Below are 19278 nucleotides of genomic sequence, written 5' to 3' on the forward strand. Positions count from 1 at the left end.
ACAACCTTCCCCCTGTTCACATGATTACAAAATGGTGGATTAAAAATTTGATCCACTTTCTTTTTTTTACTCAATGCTCCCTTTACTATAGATATGTTGTTTTGTACATCTGCTATAGGGGAGTGTATGATTTCAGTACCTTGCCAACTACAATATTACTAACTAGAACTTTGAGACAATATGATTTTATATCTAATAGCACTATTTTTAAATCCATGCTGTTCTTACACTCAGTTTAGTTCCCTCAGTGAAAGAAAGAAACAAACAAACAGAAAAGCAAACAAATGAAAAACGGACCATACCTATTGCCCCCCTTTCCCCATTGGGGGAAGGCGCCTTTGTGAGTAACAGACAGAGGGAGGAGCTTTGCCTCCTGTGGACGGAGATAGGAAATCAGGCCCCAAACTGCTCCTTTAAACACTGTAACAATGTTGAAGAGAGCAGAAACGTGTTACCAAAGCAATGCACTGTGACATGATAACACCGAATTAGGGAGACCTCCAGTGCTGACTACATTATACTGTTAGGCAAAGTCTGACAACTTAAAAAATGAAACTAAAATTTAGATAGGGTGTCCCTGATACAAAACTTTGGTTAGTTTTGAGAACAAATTGTTTGAAAAGTTTTTATCTACTGAGTTAGGTTCCAAGGGATCATAGTATCTCCAAGTATGACAATGCTTTCCAGAATGATAGCCTCATCGGGGAGAGATTTGTCTGTACGAGCATTACTTTCTGCCAGATTTACAGACAGTTCTGTGCATTGGTATAACTTAACCATTACATAAGTGGTAAGTAACACAGGCCCTGCAGTGAGGAAGACTGCGGTTTGAAATTCAGTCCTGCCGTTTTTTAGCTGTGAGGACATGCACTCTAACGTCTCTGGGACTCAATTTTAAGTATGGTTAATGACACAGTATTATTAACCATAGTCACCATGATTCACATTAGATCCCCAGAACTTACTCATCTTATTAAAAAGAATTTTAAAAGGGTAAAAGAGTGATTAGTTTGGAGAAGCACATTAGCAATACTGGTCATGGGAGCCTAAATAAATGAATTAAAAAATTAGTTATATTTCTGGAAAATTTTTCCAGAAGAAGGAAACCCCAAGGGCAAAATATGCAGGAGAAAATGAGCTGATTTATTTTATGACTTGCAAAAAGGTCACTTGTCCAGACTATTGTGATCAAGGCGGACTTGGCCGTATCAGGCAACTGACTGCAGCTGGTAGTGAGGGAAATGAGTCAGAAATAAGTCCTAGAATTTGGACCAGAATGACTTTGCTATTAACTGGAAAAATAATTAAGAGAAATTTTGAGGGAAAATAAGGTATTTGATTTTAAACAATGTAAGCTGGAGATGATGTTGAGACACCCTAAGGACAAGAAGAAGCTTCAGATACTGTGACTTAGAGGAGGAATCAAGGTTACGTAGGTTTTTGAAGATGAGTTTAGAAGTAAGAGACAAATTCCTGAAAAAGCAAAAGTTGCTGAATAGTTGCTGAAAGATCAACAGAAGAAAATAATACTTTTTTCCAGGTGTCTTTTGCCAGCGCTTTTCCTTCAGCACAGGGTCTGTCTGACATCGAGTTACCTGCACTGCTTTTAAACATGGCCACGGATTCTTTGACCCCATCCCTTGTGAACAGAGGTTGACCTTACTGACTTGTTGCTAGGGAATATAACGCGGCGGAGTTGGGGCTGACTGATTTTGAGGCAAAGTGGTGAAAGGCACCAGAGCTTCTGCTTGTCATTCTCCCTCAGGGTTTGTCCTTGAAAGGCAGTGACTTTTCTACACTAAGAAATGTGGCTGGAGACGTCAGGCACCTACATAGAAAGTCCACAGCAGAAGAAGCTCTGGCCACGGTTCTAATATGTTTCAGCATCAGTCAGCACCAAGCTCCAGACATGCGAATGAGAGGAACAGTTGCCGTCCTAGCCTTTGAACTGCCCAGCAGATTCCAAATGACACCAAGAGAAGCTGTCCCTGCCATGTCCTGCCTTATGTGTAGATACCTGAGCATGATAAATATTATTGGTATTTAAACTACCAAGCTTTGGAATGATCTGTTACCTAACCAGACATGAATAGAAAATGGGAAAAGCCAGATATTCAGAAGTCATTTATGACTCTAATGTTTTTCATCCAGTCCCACTTTATTTATTTATTTTTAAAGATATTTTATTATGTTATTACAAGTGTCCCATTCCCCCCCTTTATTCCCCTCTGTCCTGCATATCCCCTCTTCCACCTGCAGTCCCTACCTTTAGTTCCTGTCCATGGGTCATGCGTGTAAGTTCTTTGGCTTCTACATTTTCTGTACCTTTCTTACCCTCCCCCTGTCTATTTTCTTTTTTTTTTAATTTATTTATCTTTAGAGGGGAAGGGAAGGAGAGAGAGAGAAATATCACTGTATGGTTGTGTCTCATGCATCCCCTTCTGGGAACTGGCCTGCAACCCAGGCATGTGCCCTGACTGGGAATCGAACCAGGGTTGCTTGGTTCACAGGCCCGTGCTCAATCCACTGAGCTACACCAGCCAGGGCCCCCTGTCTATTTTCTACATACCATTTATGCTACTTATTCTCTGTACCTTTTCCCACTCTCTCTCCTCCCACTTCCCTGCTGATAACTCTGCAGATGACTAGTCCCACTTTATTTAATCTGGCAAATCCCATGGTGTTTTCCTCCTACATAATCTCTAAAATTAATTTACTTTTCTCCATTTCCATCACCACTACAATAATCCAATTTATAATTTCTTGCTGGGACGACCTCCAGTTGCATTCTCTACACAACAGCCATCCAGAATGCTTTATTTTCAAACCTCTAGTCTGATTATATGCACCCCCAGCTGCTAAAGATAACAAAGACAACAACAGAAACTTTCTATTGCCCTAAGAATGAAACCAAACTTCCTTGGCATTGCCTAGACATCCCTGCAAAGTCTGGCCCTACTTGTCTCTACAGGCTTATTCCAAAGCCCTCTCTCCTCTCTAGTTACTACTACTGCCTTCTGATTTCTTCACCCGCGTTCCCTTCAGCCACAGCCTTTGCATATACTACACCCTATGTCCCCAAATCTTTCTCTTCCTTTTTTAACTTTGACTCATCTTTCAGAGGTCAATTTAACCATTATTTGGTCAGATAAATCTTCCCATTTCTGGGCACTCACCCAATTTAATGTTTTTACGGAGCCAAATGCTCTTTAGGCAGCTGTTATTCTGATAAAGTTGCATTTCTGTATGGATGTAGGCCTGTATTTAATTGCCTTCTCTCCCTACTAGACAGTAAGTTCAGTGAGGAGAGAGACCATGTCCACTGTGGTTAACATTTTATTCCAAAAAAAAACTAGTCTGATGCCTAGTATACAGAATGCACTCAATCAATAATCTACAAATATTTGCAGAATAAATTAAGAAGGAATATAAAGACATCTGTGTCAGCAGTATAGATGGAAATCATGAGGCTAAGAGCTTAGTCATTGAAGAAGAAAGTAATAAAACTAGATGTCTCTCCATAGAGCTCTGTTCTGGCCCTACCGAATGCATTCTCTGACTTACTTATCTTGATTCTTATCAGATAAGTAACTCAGAAAATTGGCCATTTTGATAAATAATCTCCTAGATTAACTTGAACATGTATATTAATGAAATGATATGTCAATCTCCCAGGAAGAATCATTTTAATGGAAAATTCCTGAATATACAATTACTGTGCGTGTGTCTGCGCGCGTAGGAGAAGCATAGGCAAGAAGAGGTACAAGGTGAATGAAGCAGGCATAAAAAAGAGTAAGAGACAAAGAGAACACACCATAACTACAATATAAAATGAATGATAAGTACATGTGGCAGGCAATTTTATTTCTATTTTCTAATCTCCAGGTTTAAAAAAAAAGTTAATATGGCAGACATTGAATGGTCCCCTTTTCAGCAATTTATTAACAATAAACAAAATGTAGGAGTTCAAGTTTAAATAGATATCGCTTACTGTCCTTATATTTACCAACCAAATCATTATCCATATACAAATATATTTTTAAGGTTTTATTTATTTATTTTAGAGAGAGAGGAAAGGAGGGAAAAAGAGAGATAAACATCAATGTGTTGATGTCTCACAAGCCCCCTACTGGGGACCTGGTCTGCAACCCAGGCGTGTACCCTGACTGAGAATCAAACCAACGACTCTGGTTTGCAGGCCTGAGCTCAGTCTGCTGAGCCACACCATCCCCGGCCATGTACAAATCTTTTTATAAATATAAATCTTTTTCCTTTGTGACCATGCATAAGTTAACATTACAATAAAATTTAAGCAAACTTCCAATTTTAAATAATGTCGTAAATTTACAATGTCTAATAAAAACCTACAGGAGGAAGATATCAAGGATAGTGACATCCTTCTTAGAGCTTGAAGACAGTGATTTTGGTCAACTGAGTTCGAAGAAAATGTTCTTGTACTTGAAGAATTCAATTTTCCTGCCAATAAAGCAATTATGCTTAGCTTGCTGAGGGCACTGTAATTCTGTTGTTTTTGCATTAGTAAATGTACCACATATCATGCATTACTGTTTTCACTTGTCATTATAGATCTTAAACCCAAATTTTATATTACCTGTGAATAAAAGACTTTTGTTAGATAATAGTGTTCTAGTAATTATTTACTTTAAAGCAAGAGGAAGTGCTATATTTAGTCTTCCTTTATTACTGATTCTGCATAATCTGAATAATAATGTTTAAATATAATAGAATAATATCAAAATGTATAAATGTATTAGTAATACTTATTTTAATATGGTATATACATTTGACATTTTTGCAGCATTAAAATAAAACTGAGTATGATTTAAAACAAATAAATATATATGCATGTATGTATGGAAACATATACATAAGCCCATGTTTGTGCATATACACCTACATGTATGTATTAAGTTCTTAATTGCTTGCAAAATTACAGAAAAATGCTATTTTATTGTTAAACCATAGAATGCTTTTTAAAAATCTTTCATCATACATGAGATAATATGATTATTATAAGAAGATAGATGGCATTTTTTTCTCTGTCATAAAACATTAAATATATGGTTGTTTGCTAATACAATAGGAAATTACAAAAGACATAAAAGTTAAAACTGCTTTTAATGTATTGTATTATATTGTGTAACATGCAAGATTTATCTTCAGATAAGCATAAGATGCTCTGAAAAATGAGCAATAATATATTCATAAATAGAACCAATGAACTTAATTTCAATTTCATATACACAGAGAATATAATTTGACACACATACAACATGCAATGTTCTTTAAAATATCATTGAACTGCCAAGTTTTTAATCTAATAATTCTAATGTTTTATATAGTTCAAGTTTATTCCTACTTCAGCAGTCTCACCTACCTTCTTATAACCTGAACCCTAATTTTACACTTGTCCTGGTCTATGCAGAAGGTAAAATTTTTGCCTCTTTGTTTACTAGTAGTGGAGCAGAAAAATGTGCCTTTCAGCTGTACTCTTATAGAAGCCTGATTAACCAACAATAAACAATGAATTTATCATATTGCTCTATGTCCCTTTATAACTTAAATTTCCACATTGATAGTTAAAAACATTATGCTGTTTATAAGCATTTCAGTCTCTAAAATTCTAAAGAATTCACTCATGATTTCTTAGTGTATTTTTTTATCCATGCCCAACAAACCCAAATTTTTGCTTAATTGTCTACTTGATATATAGGGTGGACAAAGTAGGTTTACAGTTGTATGTGAAAAATAAATGCAATTTATTTTTGCAATAATATTTATTTATTTCTGTATTATTTATTAAGCTTTTTTGCCCACCCCTATATATCTATATAAATAGATCTTCTAATCAGCCTCAGCTTAAAGATTTATTGCCTGGTATACATTTCATTGGCTAGAAATAATTACGTCTAATATAGAATACTATAATTTTTACTGAAGAAAATTATAGTGAGTTCATTTCATACTTATGTTTTTCTCTCTATTTTCTTTCCTTTGCTACCAATGGTTATATTTACCTAATCCCTGTACTATTGACACTTTCTCTGTGCCCATGGGTGGGGCAGCGAACAATCCCCTTCAGGGCCATCATGGAGTTCCCAGTCGGAGGAGTGAAAGCACACTGCTGAGGAGAATTCGGTGCCACCAGGATCAAAAAATTCAGTTCTGGGCAGTGGGGAGACAATTCTCCAAGGGTCTCTGTGTGTTTTGACTTCTTGCCCATTGCTCTAAATTATGTTTTCAAAAATGTATGGAGCAAACACCTTTAGAAGAGAGAGATAGCATCTTCTTCTAGAACAAATTACATGTTTGCTTACAATTTGGGAAGATAAGGGTGTATCCCTCAATGGAGATGAAAGGTCAGTGTTCCCTAAACTCAACGTTCCTCTCAGATAAGACACAGCAGAGGCAGCTGATGTCTCACACTCTTCACCTGGCCTCGTGGAAACTGGGGCTCAGGGGAGTGGTGCAAAGCTGATACTCTGGCTACTCCTATTGCCGTGAGTACTAAACTAAGATTGAAGCATCTTTTGACTTCTGCCTGTATCCATGAAACTGTGGAAGCCTGAGTATTTAACTTGAAGGTATGAGTCTCACAAGACGCTCCCCATGCTACTATCTTCCAGGTAGAGAAAATTCTGTTAAAACTTGGCAGTCAGTCTCAGGTGCACACCATTCTACCAACTGGTATTAAGATTTCTACCAGCAAGAGGAGCCAGAAATGTCTGCCCACCTTCAGAGAAGTTATAGAGATGCTTACGGACACTGACAGGTAAACAGGTGAATCTATAACCACTATGTAAAGAACTAACTCTTCAATGTTTGGCTCACTTCAGAGGCAAGGGCAGGGAACTAATGCTTGAGAAGAAAGAGTGACAACAGCAAGACCACCTTACAGCACAGACTCCTGGGCTGCACACAATGCCCACTGCAGATCCACTTGGAGATACCATTAAAAGGCCTTGGAGCCCTGGCTGGTGTAGCTCAGTGGATTGAGCATGAGCCTGCGAACCACACAATCTCAGTTCAATTCCCAGTCGGGGCACATGCCTGGATTGCAGGCCAGTTCCCAGCAGGGGACTCACGAGAGGCAACCATACATTAATATTTCTCTCCTTCTCTCCTTCCCTTCCCCTCTAAAGATAAATAAAATTTAAAAAAATCTTTAAAAAAGGCCTTGGAATGTTTGGCAGTGCATTCAGGATGCTGCAGTGGAGCTTCAGCTCTCTTGGGGTTGTTTCATTGAAACAAACTTCCATAGGAAACCATAAGTGAAGCACTGACTAATATTTCTGCTTTTCCTGCCCCAGACAGAGTTTATAATGCTGCCACAGTTGGCCTCCTGGAGCAGGAGAAGCTCGATATACAAGAAAAACTCCTGAATGAAGCCATTGCAATGCTCGAAACAAAAAGTGAGCATGCTTTTCTCGCTGGAGCGAAGCCATTTTCTGCATTTGTGTCTGATTTCTCCCTTCATCCACCAACCTGACCTCAGATACTTTAAAGACAAGGATTAGGGGTGGGACTAACGCCTGTCCGACCCCCCTGGGGACCCACGGCCGTACTCAGCTCTCTACACATGCTGGAGAATTTAGGAACTGGAGGGATTTAGACTTTCGTGACTATTAGATTATTGGCACTTAAGTCACTATTCTAGTCAGTGCTGTGGACTATTCAATTCCAAAATCAAATAGATGTGTTTCAAGTAGAGTTCACAATTGAGAACTGAAGATATTGTGGCCTGGCAGGCAGGGCCTTTAGGGCAAAATCAATGTATGGCTGCTGAATACTCTAAAGTTCAATACATAATTAGTATTGATGTGCTACCATCTTCTACTACAAATGCTCGTAAATGTCTATGGGGATTCTCCCAGCAGAGAAGAGCATCTTGTAGAGAAGTATCACAACCTTTCCCCGCTGTAACCTTAATGACTCCTTTGAGATATCAGCGTCCACAACCATTTGGAAGCTCTTTGGAATTTCTGGCAAACAGAGACCATTGTGAATGCCAAGTGTACTTCTGAAAAACAGCTCTTCCTTTATTACTGAATTCTTGTCAGTTAAAACTCATTTGGGGTGGGTCAACATGGACCCATTGATGAACAAAATGGGGAGGGCCTATAAGATTTGCCAGTCCAATGAGAGTGGCATATTGAAGGAAATACCTAACCTGGTTCCAAGGCATCTAAGCTTTACAGAGAAAAGCAGCATCTTTTTTTTTTTTTTTTTTTGGAGTAAAACTATCCCCTACTCCACTGTGTCAAGCCAAACCTCTGATTCAATACACCGTCAATTCAGAATTTTCTCTGAACAGATGGGCCTGTCTCGATGTCAGTGCCCTCTGGTCCTACTGTGGCTGTTCAAACTCTGCATTAGCCACGCACAACCTGGAATGGACATTGGTCTGTCAACTCAAGGGGCAGAACTCAAAGCCAATTTCACAGTTCCAGTCAACATTCTCCCTTCATAAACCTTACATATTTACTTACTCTTGGGCTGCTCTTTTGCCTAGCTGTTTAGTCTGTCACTTTGAAAACTAGAGATTATAAAATGAAAGATACGCTCTTTGGGGCTGTGATGTGAAAAATGTAAATGATGATTAAACCGAGTCATTCATGCAGATGCCCGTGTTCAGGCCTTTTCTCTGTGAGACTTGACCGGAGGCAAGTCGCTCGTCAAGTCTGCCCTTCCCAGATCACCACCACGGCTGCCGAGATCCATCACCCTATCAGACAGGCAATGCATATACCACTATAACCTGGATACAAAGTAAAGGACACTCTGCTTCTGGGATAGAGGACATCATTACCCCTCAGATTGTGATTTCTGCCTGAGGCTCTTCCATTTGTCTTTTGACACAAAAAAGCCACATTGCGGGAGTCATATTCCTACCCAGTCCTGGGAGACTGGCTGCACCGTATCTCTGACCTGCCAAAGTCATCAGCGGAGCGTTAGTACTGCCGACACTCTCTCGGGTGACGGTGTTGCTGGGCTGGGCTGATCCACCTGATCCGGACGTACCACTGACTGAGACCTTGAATCAAAGCTTGTCACTTTTTTTTTTCTTTCAGGGCCAATTTCAGTGTAAAAGTCGAACTATTATCATGAAAGCCATTAGAACCTGTGATTATAGTGAAAGTATTTGATAGCTCTTCTATGTCTTCTACCAACCACAAGCATCTGCAATAGTTGAGTGTAGAAATGGCTTCTTCAAAAATAAACTTAAAACATGCCTTGCCCTCCCCCTCGCCCTTCTCCCTGTCCATCTTCCAAAGGGGATCCTTGGTCTTCTCAGCTACTTACTGAGTAATGATAACAGAGCTGCCACACACACAAATCTATTTTACCAGTCTAAGACTCCAACTTGACCATTCCTGGGCCTGGTATGTCTTTCTTTCCCTGACAGAAACCACATCTCTACTTGGCATGTACATCTCTGCTTGGTGTTGCAGTCTAGAGTAAAAAACCGACTTAAGATATTGAGACTTAGCTCCGCTTCTGTTGGACTGACACAATCCTACAGTATAAGGATCACAGTTACTCAGTTAATTATGCACTGATCACGGACCCCTCTACAGAGGCCCACATGGACCAAATTTGGGGATGTATTGAGTCTCTGTAAGTTTTGTAAAAATCCCTTTATTATACTTATAGCTGACATATTTGACTTAAATGTCCAAACCAGACTATCTGATGACTGGACAAAAGGTAGAGTTATCATTCCCGATAGGACATCACATTTCTGTGGTGGTGAAGGAGCAGTAACACAAGAGGGAGCGATGGATATAAACGATGAAGGCATGTTGTTGACATTTGTTGTTCAGAATCACCCCTGGAGCCTATTTTAAAGCACAAAAATGCTTTCGTATAGCATCCTAAGTTGTTGTGACTGTCATAAAGGTAACTTAGTCACAGATCTGCCATCTCCTGCCAGACGTCTTTGACAATGACTTGACCATAATTGTCCTCCGTTTACCACAAGTCTATGAAAATAGCAGGGCGTGACCCCAAATTCTACACCTGCCAGGTAAAGCATCTGTTCATACCTCCGGATATTTTCCACGCCTTCATTCTTATAGTTTTCTCTCTCTTGCTCCATGAGTGAACAAATGCCGCCTTCTGGTGGCATGGACAAACGAGACAGAGAGCCCCTCAGGAAACAAGAACCAAACTCGATTATTTGAACTTAACTGGGAAGCCTAGGGTTTACCGACCATCTTTTAGTTCTTTCTTGGGAGACGGGGACAGTAATCTTAAACAACACTTTCTTTCCAGAGGCAGGATATATTCCCTAGGGACTGTTCTTATGTGGAAGGCATATATTAACCATCCTCCTTTATCAAAATATGGTGACATCCACTTTAAAGATGTTTAATAAAAGGCATTCAAGAGTTCAAGGAAAATGCCATCTATAGGCCATGTAGCCATAAGCCATTGTGTAGATCTTGCCATTTGAGAGTACCTCGGTTACTTGGGGGAGCTCCTGGAAGGGAGAGCTGATTCATTATCCATGAGTCAGTGCCACAGGGGTGTGGGCACTTCTCCTACGGCAATGAGGATTACTGAATCAGAAAAGGCTGTATGAAATTAGTCTCTGATTTCTGATGAATTCATCAATAACACCACACTGATCCTGGAAGGTATTCAGGTCAACTTCAATGTACTTTCCAGGGTTATTAGATATGATAGAATTGCCCAAGACTTGTACATGGTGGACCATAGTCGTTGCTATTGTATCCCAGCACTTGGATTAATGCCTTGGGACAGTGCAAACATCAACAGAGAAATGAAAAGAAAGCCACCTGGTTTTCTAAAGTAGACACTGATGGTTGATGTGATTTGTTTTGCTAGTTCTGTCTGGGTCACTGAAGATAAGCCACATTCTGCAGTTTGGAGTCCCTTGGATAATAATCTTAATGAAATGCTGCATGCTGAAAATCTGAATGGATTTGTTTCCAGCCTCTGGCATTCAGATTAATCAGAGTGTCGTACTAATGGAAATTCTCATGGGAAAGTGTACCAGAAGCCAAATGCTATACAAATGATGGGTGGATGTTGTCAGGAGGAAATTCTCCATGGGTCCATCTCAGTAGACATGTCGCAACAAAAGGCGCTAATTGCCTTTGTTCTGGAATACTCTGTTAAAGTTGTTTGTATATTGAAAAAACATTTGCCCATTCGACAACCTTGGGAGATGGAGGCAGGGTCTCCTTCCAGCAAACAACAAGTGAACGTATGGTCTTGGAAGACAGAGTGTACCCCTCCAGTGCAAAGGAATAGACAGGCAAGAAATATGATTGCATATGGCCTGTTAGAAAAGATTTGGATTTCCTAAGCTCATGGTTCCTTTCCTGTAATACAATCTATTACATGAGCAACTGTTTGCCAATCCTGTTTGTGTGGCCCTGTGGAAACTAGGCCTCAGGGGAGCAGCAGCAATTAGGATTCTATGCTATTCTGGCCATCCTTGTTGTGAGGAGCAGACTGTCCTTTATCTGGGACCTAGGGGTGTTTGGGCTTCTGTTAGCAACTGGAAAAGTGTGGCCACCTAACTTGCTAACTGCAATTATGTAAAACCTCACACCCCCCATAGTTCTTGACACATTCCTCTGAACATCCAATGAGACATATGTGGAATCCACAAGGCTGAAAAAGAATGACCAGAGTGCCTATTTGCCAAAAATTCAAAAGCTTACCAAAAGAACAAACCACATATCTCTCCATCCTTTAATGAAATCAGCTTCTATAACAGCTGAGAACTCTCAATTTCATTAAAAACAAACACACACACACACAAAAAAACTTTAATAAGAAAAGGAGACAACTGTCCTTTTCATTTATTCCCCACATTTCCTAGCTACTGTCAGTTACTAGGTCAACTATTACTTAAGGTTTGAGGCCATGGGACAGGTAGGAAATTTACATGGAAGCAACACAAACAAGTTAGGATTAAATATTAGGTTTTTGCTTCCTCTTCCTGTGGGAGCCACTAGGTTGAGAGGAGTATGCCTTCTTGTCTCCACATCATGGACTGTGCTTCTCCACTGACACTAGTTCACTCTGAAAAAGGGAATCATCTGGCAAAAATGTCATTTTGCCCACTGTGCTCAAGGCTTCCATTCAACCAGATATTGTGAACTTCGTTCACACCCACTGGCACAAACACAGCAGAGTGCCCTTTGCTGTCAGTGAACTGGCAGGACACACAACCAGGGCTGAGCCCTGAGGTGCTGGCACAGCTGTGGCTCAGATTCCCAGAGTTTAAGATGGTGGGACTCATCATCCTGGCCAGGGTGGAAATAAGTGTCATGGTGGCTGCCTGTTAGCACCAAACAAAACCGGGCATCGTTGGCATAGCAGAGCAAACACAGCACAGGAGCGATATGCCATCTGCTCTGCCCTGGCTGCCTCGGCCTTACCAGCACGGTCCTTCCCAAAGGTCATCGTATTAAGGAAGTTCATGAACTTCCTTTGGTGCCTGAAGGTCAAGTTGAAGGCTACAAAAAACACAAGGAGGCTGTTTTGCTTCTTCAGAAGCTTAAGGCCAAGAGTGATATCACAAAGGTCTATGCCTCTCAGCAAATGAGAGCTGGCAAGGGCAAAATGAGAAACTGTCATCATATCCAATCCAGGGGACATTAGGTCAACTGTAATGAGGACAATGGTCTCCTCAAAGCCTTCAGAAACCTCCCTGAAACTACTCTGCCTAATACAAGCAAACTGAACACTTTGAAACTTTCTCCTGGTGGGCGTGTGGCCCATGTCTGAGTTTGGACTGAAAGTGCTTCCGCAGGTTAGACAATCTGGATGGCACCTGGCATAAACCTCAATGGTATCTACAACCTGTTCAAAGCATTTGTTCATTTTTTAATTGGGTTGATTGTTTTTTCATGTGGAGGTTGTAAATATAAATTTTGGATATTAACCTTTTGGCAGATATATGGGTGAATATGTTCTATCATTCTGTGGGTTGTCTTTTTAATTTGTGGATAATTTTCTTTGCTGTGCAAAAACTTTTAGCTAGATGTAGTCCCATTTGTTTATTTTTCTTTTGTTTCCATTGCCTGGGGAAATATATCTGATAAAAAATTTCTATGCATAATGTCCAAGATTTTGCTGCCTGTGTTTTCTTCTAGGATTTTTATGATTTCCAGTCTAACCTGGTCTAACATTTAAGTCTTTGGTCCATTTTGAATTTATCCTTGTGTCCAGGTCCAATTTCAATTTTACCTACATGTATCTATCCAATTTTCACAACACCATTATGGAATAAGCTATCTTTAGCCCATTGTATGTGCTTGCTTCCTCTGTGGAATATTAATTGACTATAAAGATGTGGTTTCATTGTAGAGATATACAAATTACAACCACAATGAGATAATATCTCACACCTGTCAGAATGGCCATCATCAATGAATCAACAAACAAATGTTGGTGAGGATGTGGGGAAAGGGGAACCTTTTTGCATTGTTGGTGGGAATGCTCACTAGTGTAGCCACTATGGAAAACAGTATGGATATCCCTTAAGAAAATTAAGATGGATCTGCCTTTTGACTGAGCACTCCCACTGCTGGGAATATATCCAAAGGAGCCTAAACACTAATTTGAAAAAACACAAGAACCCCTAAATTCATTGCAGCATTATTTACAATCACCAAGACATGGAAGTAGCCCAAGCGTCCACCATCGGATGAGTGGATGAAACAACTATGGGACATTTACACGATGAAATTCTATTCAGCTGTAAAAAAAGAAGAAAATTTTACTCTTTGAAACAGTATAGATGGCCCTGGAGAACATTATGCTAAATGAAATAAGCCAGTGAGAGAAACACACATACTGTATGATTCCATTTATATAAGAACTCTATTGAACTAACTGAACTAACAAGCAAAACAGAGACAGACTCATGGGTGGAGAGCAGATGACAGCTAGTTGGAGGGGTGAAGTTAGGGGGTGGAGGGATTGAGCAAAAAGGAAAAAGGACTCAGGGACACGGACAACAGTGTGGTGATTGCTGGTGGGGATGGAGGCGTAAGGGGGCTAAACGGTAATGGAAAAATACAATAAAGATTAAATGTAAAAGAAAAGTATCTACAACTGTTTCATTCACACGATGATCGATACAGACCTTAGAAGAATCTTCAAAAGCCCAGCGATCCAAAGAACCCTTAGCCACTACGCAAGAAGATTCATCACAGAGACCTGAGGAGGAATCCCCTGAAAAACCTGAGAATCATGTTGAAGCTAAGTCCGTGCGCAAAGACCACAGGCCATTAAGACCATTCTTCACCAGGTCAGAACCCCAAGTCCCAGGCGGATGAGGCAGCTGCAGTGCTAGAGGCCAAAGCACAGGAGGAAGGAGGTTGCAGGCAAGAAGCCTGGGGAAGGGAAGGAAGGGAAGAAGGCATTGGTGTTGCGGTGCACAAGAAACCTTGGGCGGGGGCGGGGTGGGGGGTGGGGGCGGGAATGGCTGTCGTTGCTAAGAAACCATCAGCTGAGAAGAAGCCTGCAGAAAAGAAACCCACCACCGAAGGAAAGAAGTCTGTGGCATAAACTTAAATTTGTTTATTCCGTAAAGGTCAAATCACTCTGGACAGCTGATTTTGAATTAGCTAAGTTTGAAAAAACATGCTCAAAGGAGTGAAAAAAATAAAAATACAAAATAAATATTAGAACCTTCCCTTCGCACAAATCCTGTCTTCATCCGAGTCACGGATTTCTCACCTGCTCATCTTTTCCGAAGGTTTCAGCCTCTCCCCATATTGCCTTGTATTCTACCAACTTTTTAGATACGTCCTCTTCTCAGCCCCACATCCCCATTCTCCTTTGCTGAACGGTCCCTTCTTTTCCCTTCACTCTTCCAGACTATGGCCGTAGGACCTGAATATCCATAAGTAAAATTGCCTGTTTCTTTCAAAATTGGTCAGTGTAGGAACTAACAGTAACCTCATACATAATTATACTTCAGTATAATTATGTATGCCAATGCATATCACAATGTTTGATGGTGAAGAAAATAAAAGACGAACATGTGAATATTTATCTTCCAAACCAGTTAGTAATATTTCAGAATTTGGAGATACATTGAGTTTTAGAAGAAATAATTTTTCCCAGATACGACTCAGGGGAGATGAATAAAATAAGGTACAGGTTCATTCAGAAAAAAAAATTTATTTGGAAAAAAATCCAGAAATGCTGCTAAGTCAGGATGTAGGTGGCAGATAAAATAGCAGTTCCTAACAGAGGCTGAAAGTCTTATGTAGGCTGGAACTGAGGGTCACTCTTATTTACAAGAAACTTCCTAAGAGCCAAAACTTTACATGAATCTTTGCAAAGCATAATTGTTACTCATCAATTGGTTGGTATATTTTGCTTCTTTTTTTTTTTTGGTGTTCTGGGCTCTTTAATTCAGTGTGGTACAATGAAAATCACGTGGACTTTGAAATCATGTGCATCTAAATCCAACTCCTGGTCCCAGAACCTAAGAGCTGTATTTCCTTGAACAATTTACCTGACCTTTTTCTTTTCTCAAATATAAAAGAAAAAGTTATTGGAGTAATTATAGATTATATATATCATAAAGAATATATATGTGTATATACATATACTTTATATTATATATATGTATAAAGTAGTCAGCACAATTTCTGTTATAAAAGAGAAATTAAAGAAAATACTGATATGGAGGAGATGATTCTTGNAAAGAAGAACATGTGAATATTTATCTTCCAAACCAGTTAGTAATATTTCGGAATTTGGAGATACATTGAGTTTTAGAAGAAATAATTTTTCCCACATATGACTCAGGGGAGATGAATAAAATAAGGTACAGGTTCATTCAGAAAAAAAAAATTATTTGGAAAAAAATCCAGAAATGCTGCTAAGTCAGGATGTAGGTGGCAGATAAAATAGCAGTTCCTAACAGAGGCCGAAAGTCTTATGTAGGCTGGAACTGAGGGTCACTCTTATTTACAAGAAACTTCCTAAGAGCCAAAACTACATGAATCTTTGCAAAGCATAATTGTTACTCATCAATTGGTTGGTATATTTTGCTTCTTTTTTTTTTTTGGTGTTCTGGGCTCTTTAATTCAGTGTGGTACAATGAAAATCACGTGGACTTTGAAATCATGTGCATCTAAATCCAACTCCTGGTCCCAGAACCTAAGAGCTGTATTTCCTTGAACAATTTACCTGACCTTTTTCTTTTCTCAAATATAAAAGAAAAAGTTATTGGAGTAATTATAGATTATATATATCATAAAGAATATATATGTGTATATACATATACTTTATATTATATATATATAAAGTAGTCAGCACAATTTCTGTTATAAAAGAGAAATTAAAGAAAATACTGATATGGAGGAGATGATTCTTGAACCTAGGTATTCTGACTCTAAGTCTGGGATTCTATTCACTAATGGAACAGATTGGGATACAGCATAAGGTGTGGTCATATCCACCTTTCTGGGCAGGGTTTATGAGTGGGACCAAGAAGAAATAAAGCTGAGAAGTTTAGGGTAAGTTTTTAAAGGCTCCAAAATGTCAAGTTAACAAATTTTTATTTGAATAGTAAACAAATGAATAATTTGCAGAACACAATGACATATGGAAAGAGGATTTTAAATAAAAGTACTCTAGTAGTAAGATGTGAAGCAAATGTGAAAAGAAGGAAACTACAGGTGAGAAAAGTGAGAAAATTATTGTAATAACACAGCCCCCAAATCAGCAACTTACAGAATTTACAGTCCAGGTTAGCATATTCTGGGAGATGATGCTACATACTACATTTCTACTTTTGATAATAAAGAAAAAGGAACATATTAGAAATTCTGACAAGTTCTGTAAAGTAACACAATAAATCATCTATTTGTCTTGATAATATTGAGCACCATTTCTGAACATTTATTAATACTGAAAGATAACTCTAGGAAATGTTAGCCTAAATGGATATTTATCCATGAATATCTAACTCAGGTCTTCCCCCTGAGATGTAGTTGTCCCCGACAGGGTGTGGTGACTGCCAGAATAACACCTTTGTATATCAATTATATGACTATTTGGGTTGACCCCAGCTGTGATCTGAAGCACCCCACTGGTTGCATTTGTTCTGGGTCCTCTTGGGCAGTATTCCAGTACAGGCTGATGTCACACATTGTTTATAACTGGCCTTGGGCCACCTGTCTGGAGTTGCCATGCTATTCACTGTTTATGGCTGCATCTACTGGGCCTTAGTGTGCAGGGGAGGGACCAAGCTGTGTACAAGGGTTGGCTCCCTCTGGTTTAGAACTGGGGGCAGGTCTATAAAAGTTTGAGGCTCTCTGAGGCCTGTATACCTGTTGGCTACTCTGCTTCTCTTTTAGGTTGCCTGATCTTACTCTGAAACCCTCCAGAGAAAAACTGCACAGTGGATCCAGACTGACCGTGACCCACAGGGTGTGAGCTCAGTAGGATGGGATGATCAGTGTTGAAGGAGCAGTGCCATCAGGCACTCAATGAAGGGATAGTGGCTCCTATTCCAGAGCTATGCTAATCAGTCTCTCTCTGCCAGAGTCTCCAACTCTAGCTTCCCCAGAAAGAGTATGCCACAGGTTTAGGTTGGGGGTAGCCAGCCAACTCCCCTGCAGAAAAACAGATTAAAAGAGTATCTAAAGCGGGTAGAGTCAGCAGAGCCCATAGGAGGGGTGCAAGCACTTTGCCTTTACCCTGCTCCACCCCAGCCACACCCACAACCCAGTGCCCTTTGGAGGCAAGAGCCTCTGAAGAAGACTTGCTCTAAAGGTCCCAGTAACATGCCCTTTCCCCCACAGAGCTGAGCTCAGCTGGGCAGGCCACGGGCTTCTGGTAGGGGAGATCCAGACAGTCTCCCATTGGAGCTGGCACCAGCAAGCCTGTAGGAAGTGGGTGGGCACCTCTTCCCATTCCTTGGAGAGAGCTTCTGAGGGAGACACATTCTGAAGGTCCCAGCTTCAGGCAGCTGTCAGGTGCCCTTGCATGACTGACCTCAGCAGAGCTGGCGCCCTGGGCTGCTGGAGAGGAAGGGCAAGTGAGTTTCCACAGGGGGAAGCGTGTGGCCTGAGCTCACAGGTGATACAGAAGTTGCCCCCACCACCCTGTGGTGGAGCCACATAACCCAGAACCTGCCACTCTACTTCCTAGACAAAAGCCTCCCAGGGAACTGTTCTCCATAGGTTACAGCTCTAGGCAACACTTGGATTCCCACTGCGGGACTGAACTCACCAAGGCAAGGCCACAGGGAGTGGAAGGGCAGGCTAAGTGATTCAACGGGTTGTGGAAGGTGGGGGACACAGGCTTGTGTGAGCTCATGGTGAGGAAGAATGGTCCTCCTTCCAAACATACACAGCTCAGTAACTACCTGAGTCTCTAACAAAAGCTTCTCCGGAAAAAAGAATGCCCCAAAGGTCCCTGGTGGGTTCAGCCAGCCCACCCTCTACAGGACTGGAGCTCGGCAGGGTGGTGTCACCAGTACTTGGAGGACCAGGTGGTACACTCCCCAGGTGCTGTAATAATGGGAGTATTCAACCCTGGGAAGATCCGTGTCTAGGTCTGCAGCCAACGTCCTTCTACCCTACGTGGACTTAACCCCCACTGATTTTCACTGCCAAGTGTGGCTATGTGAAGGCTCCTCTTTCCCACTTCTGTGCTCTGGGTTGGAGATCTCTGTGTGCATTTGAGGCCCCTACACTCCTGGAGGGAAGGAGTTTTGCCGCTGAGGCATCCCTTCGGCTTCTCAGCTGCCTCATGTGTGTGGGGACCAGCCCTTTCTGCAGCTCTGCCCTTCTTACCAGCCTGCATGTGGCTTCTTCTATAAATCCTTGGTTATAATATAATACTCAGTTATGCTAGCCTTCAGTTGGTTATTTGGGTCGATTACTCTGTAATTTAGCTGTAAATCTGGCTTGGCACTGGGAGGAGGTGAGTTTAGCTTCTACCTACTCTGAAGACATTTGAGAATCTCCGAAAATATTGTTTTTATAAAATAAGTTAAATGATAAGCCAGTAAAGCAAATGCTGTACACATGAATTAGATTCCCAATACACAAGAAAGGAGGGGCAAAAGTAATGCATCCTTTGAAATGTGGGCACCTTTGACAAACTTGAAATTCATTTTTCAAAAAGTCATAGTTATTTAGTTTTCTTCTCACACCTATTTCTGTGCTGCAAACCGACGTTTGTCTTCTCTCCTTTCCTTGGAATAAATAAGGGAAAGGTGACCACAAGGGACAGCAGGAA

At 40.6% G+C, this 19278-nt stretch overlaps 1 protein-coding gene and 1 pseudogene across 3 annotated transcripts in view; one reads left to right on the forward strand and one right to left on the reverse strand.

The window, feature by feature from the left end:
- Window positions 1-19278, reverse strand: part of CSMD3 (CUB and Sushi multiple domains 3) — a 935029-nt gene that overhangs the window by 509342 nt on the left and 406409 nt on the right. The gene's annotated exons all lie outside the window — the stretch shown is intronic.
- Window positions 12048-14594, forward strand: LOC118988611 (60S ribosomal protein L4-like; annotated as a pseudogene).

The sequence above is a fragment of the Sturnira hondurensis genome, unplaced genomic scaffold (genome assembly GCF_014824575.4).
Source record: "Sturnira hondurensis isolate 20B ecotype Veracruz unplaced genomic scaffold, ASM1482457v3 Scaffold0006413, whole genome shotgun sequence".
Taxonomy (NCBI): Eukaryota; Metazoa; Chordata; class Mammalia; order Chiroptera; family Phyllostomidae; genus Sturnira; species Sturnira hondurensis.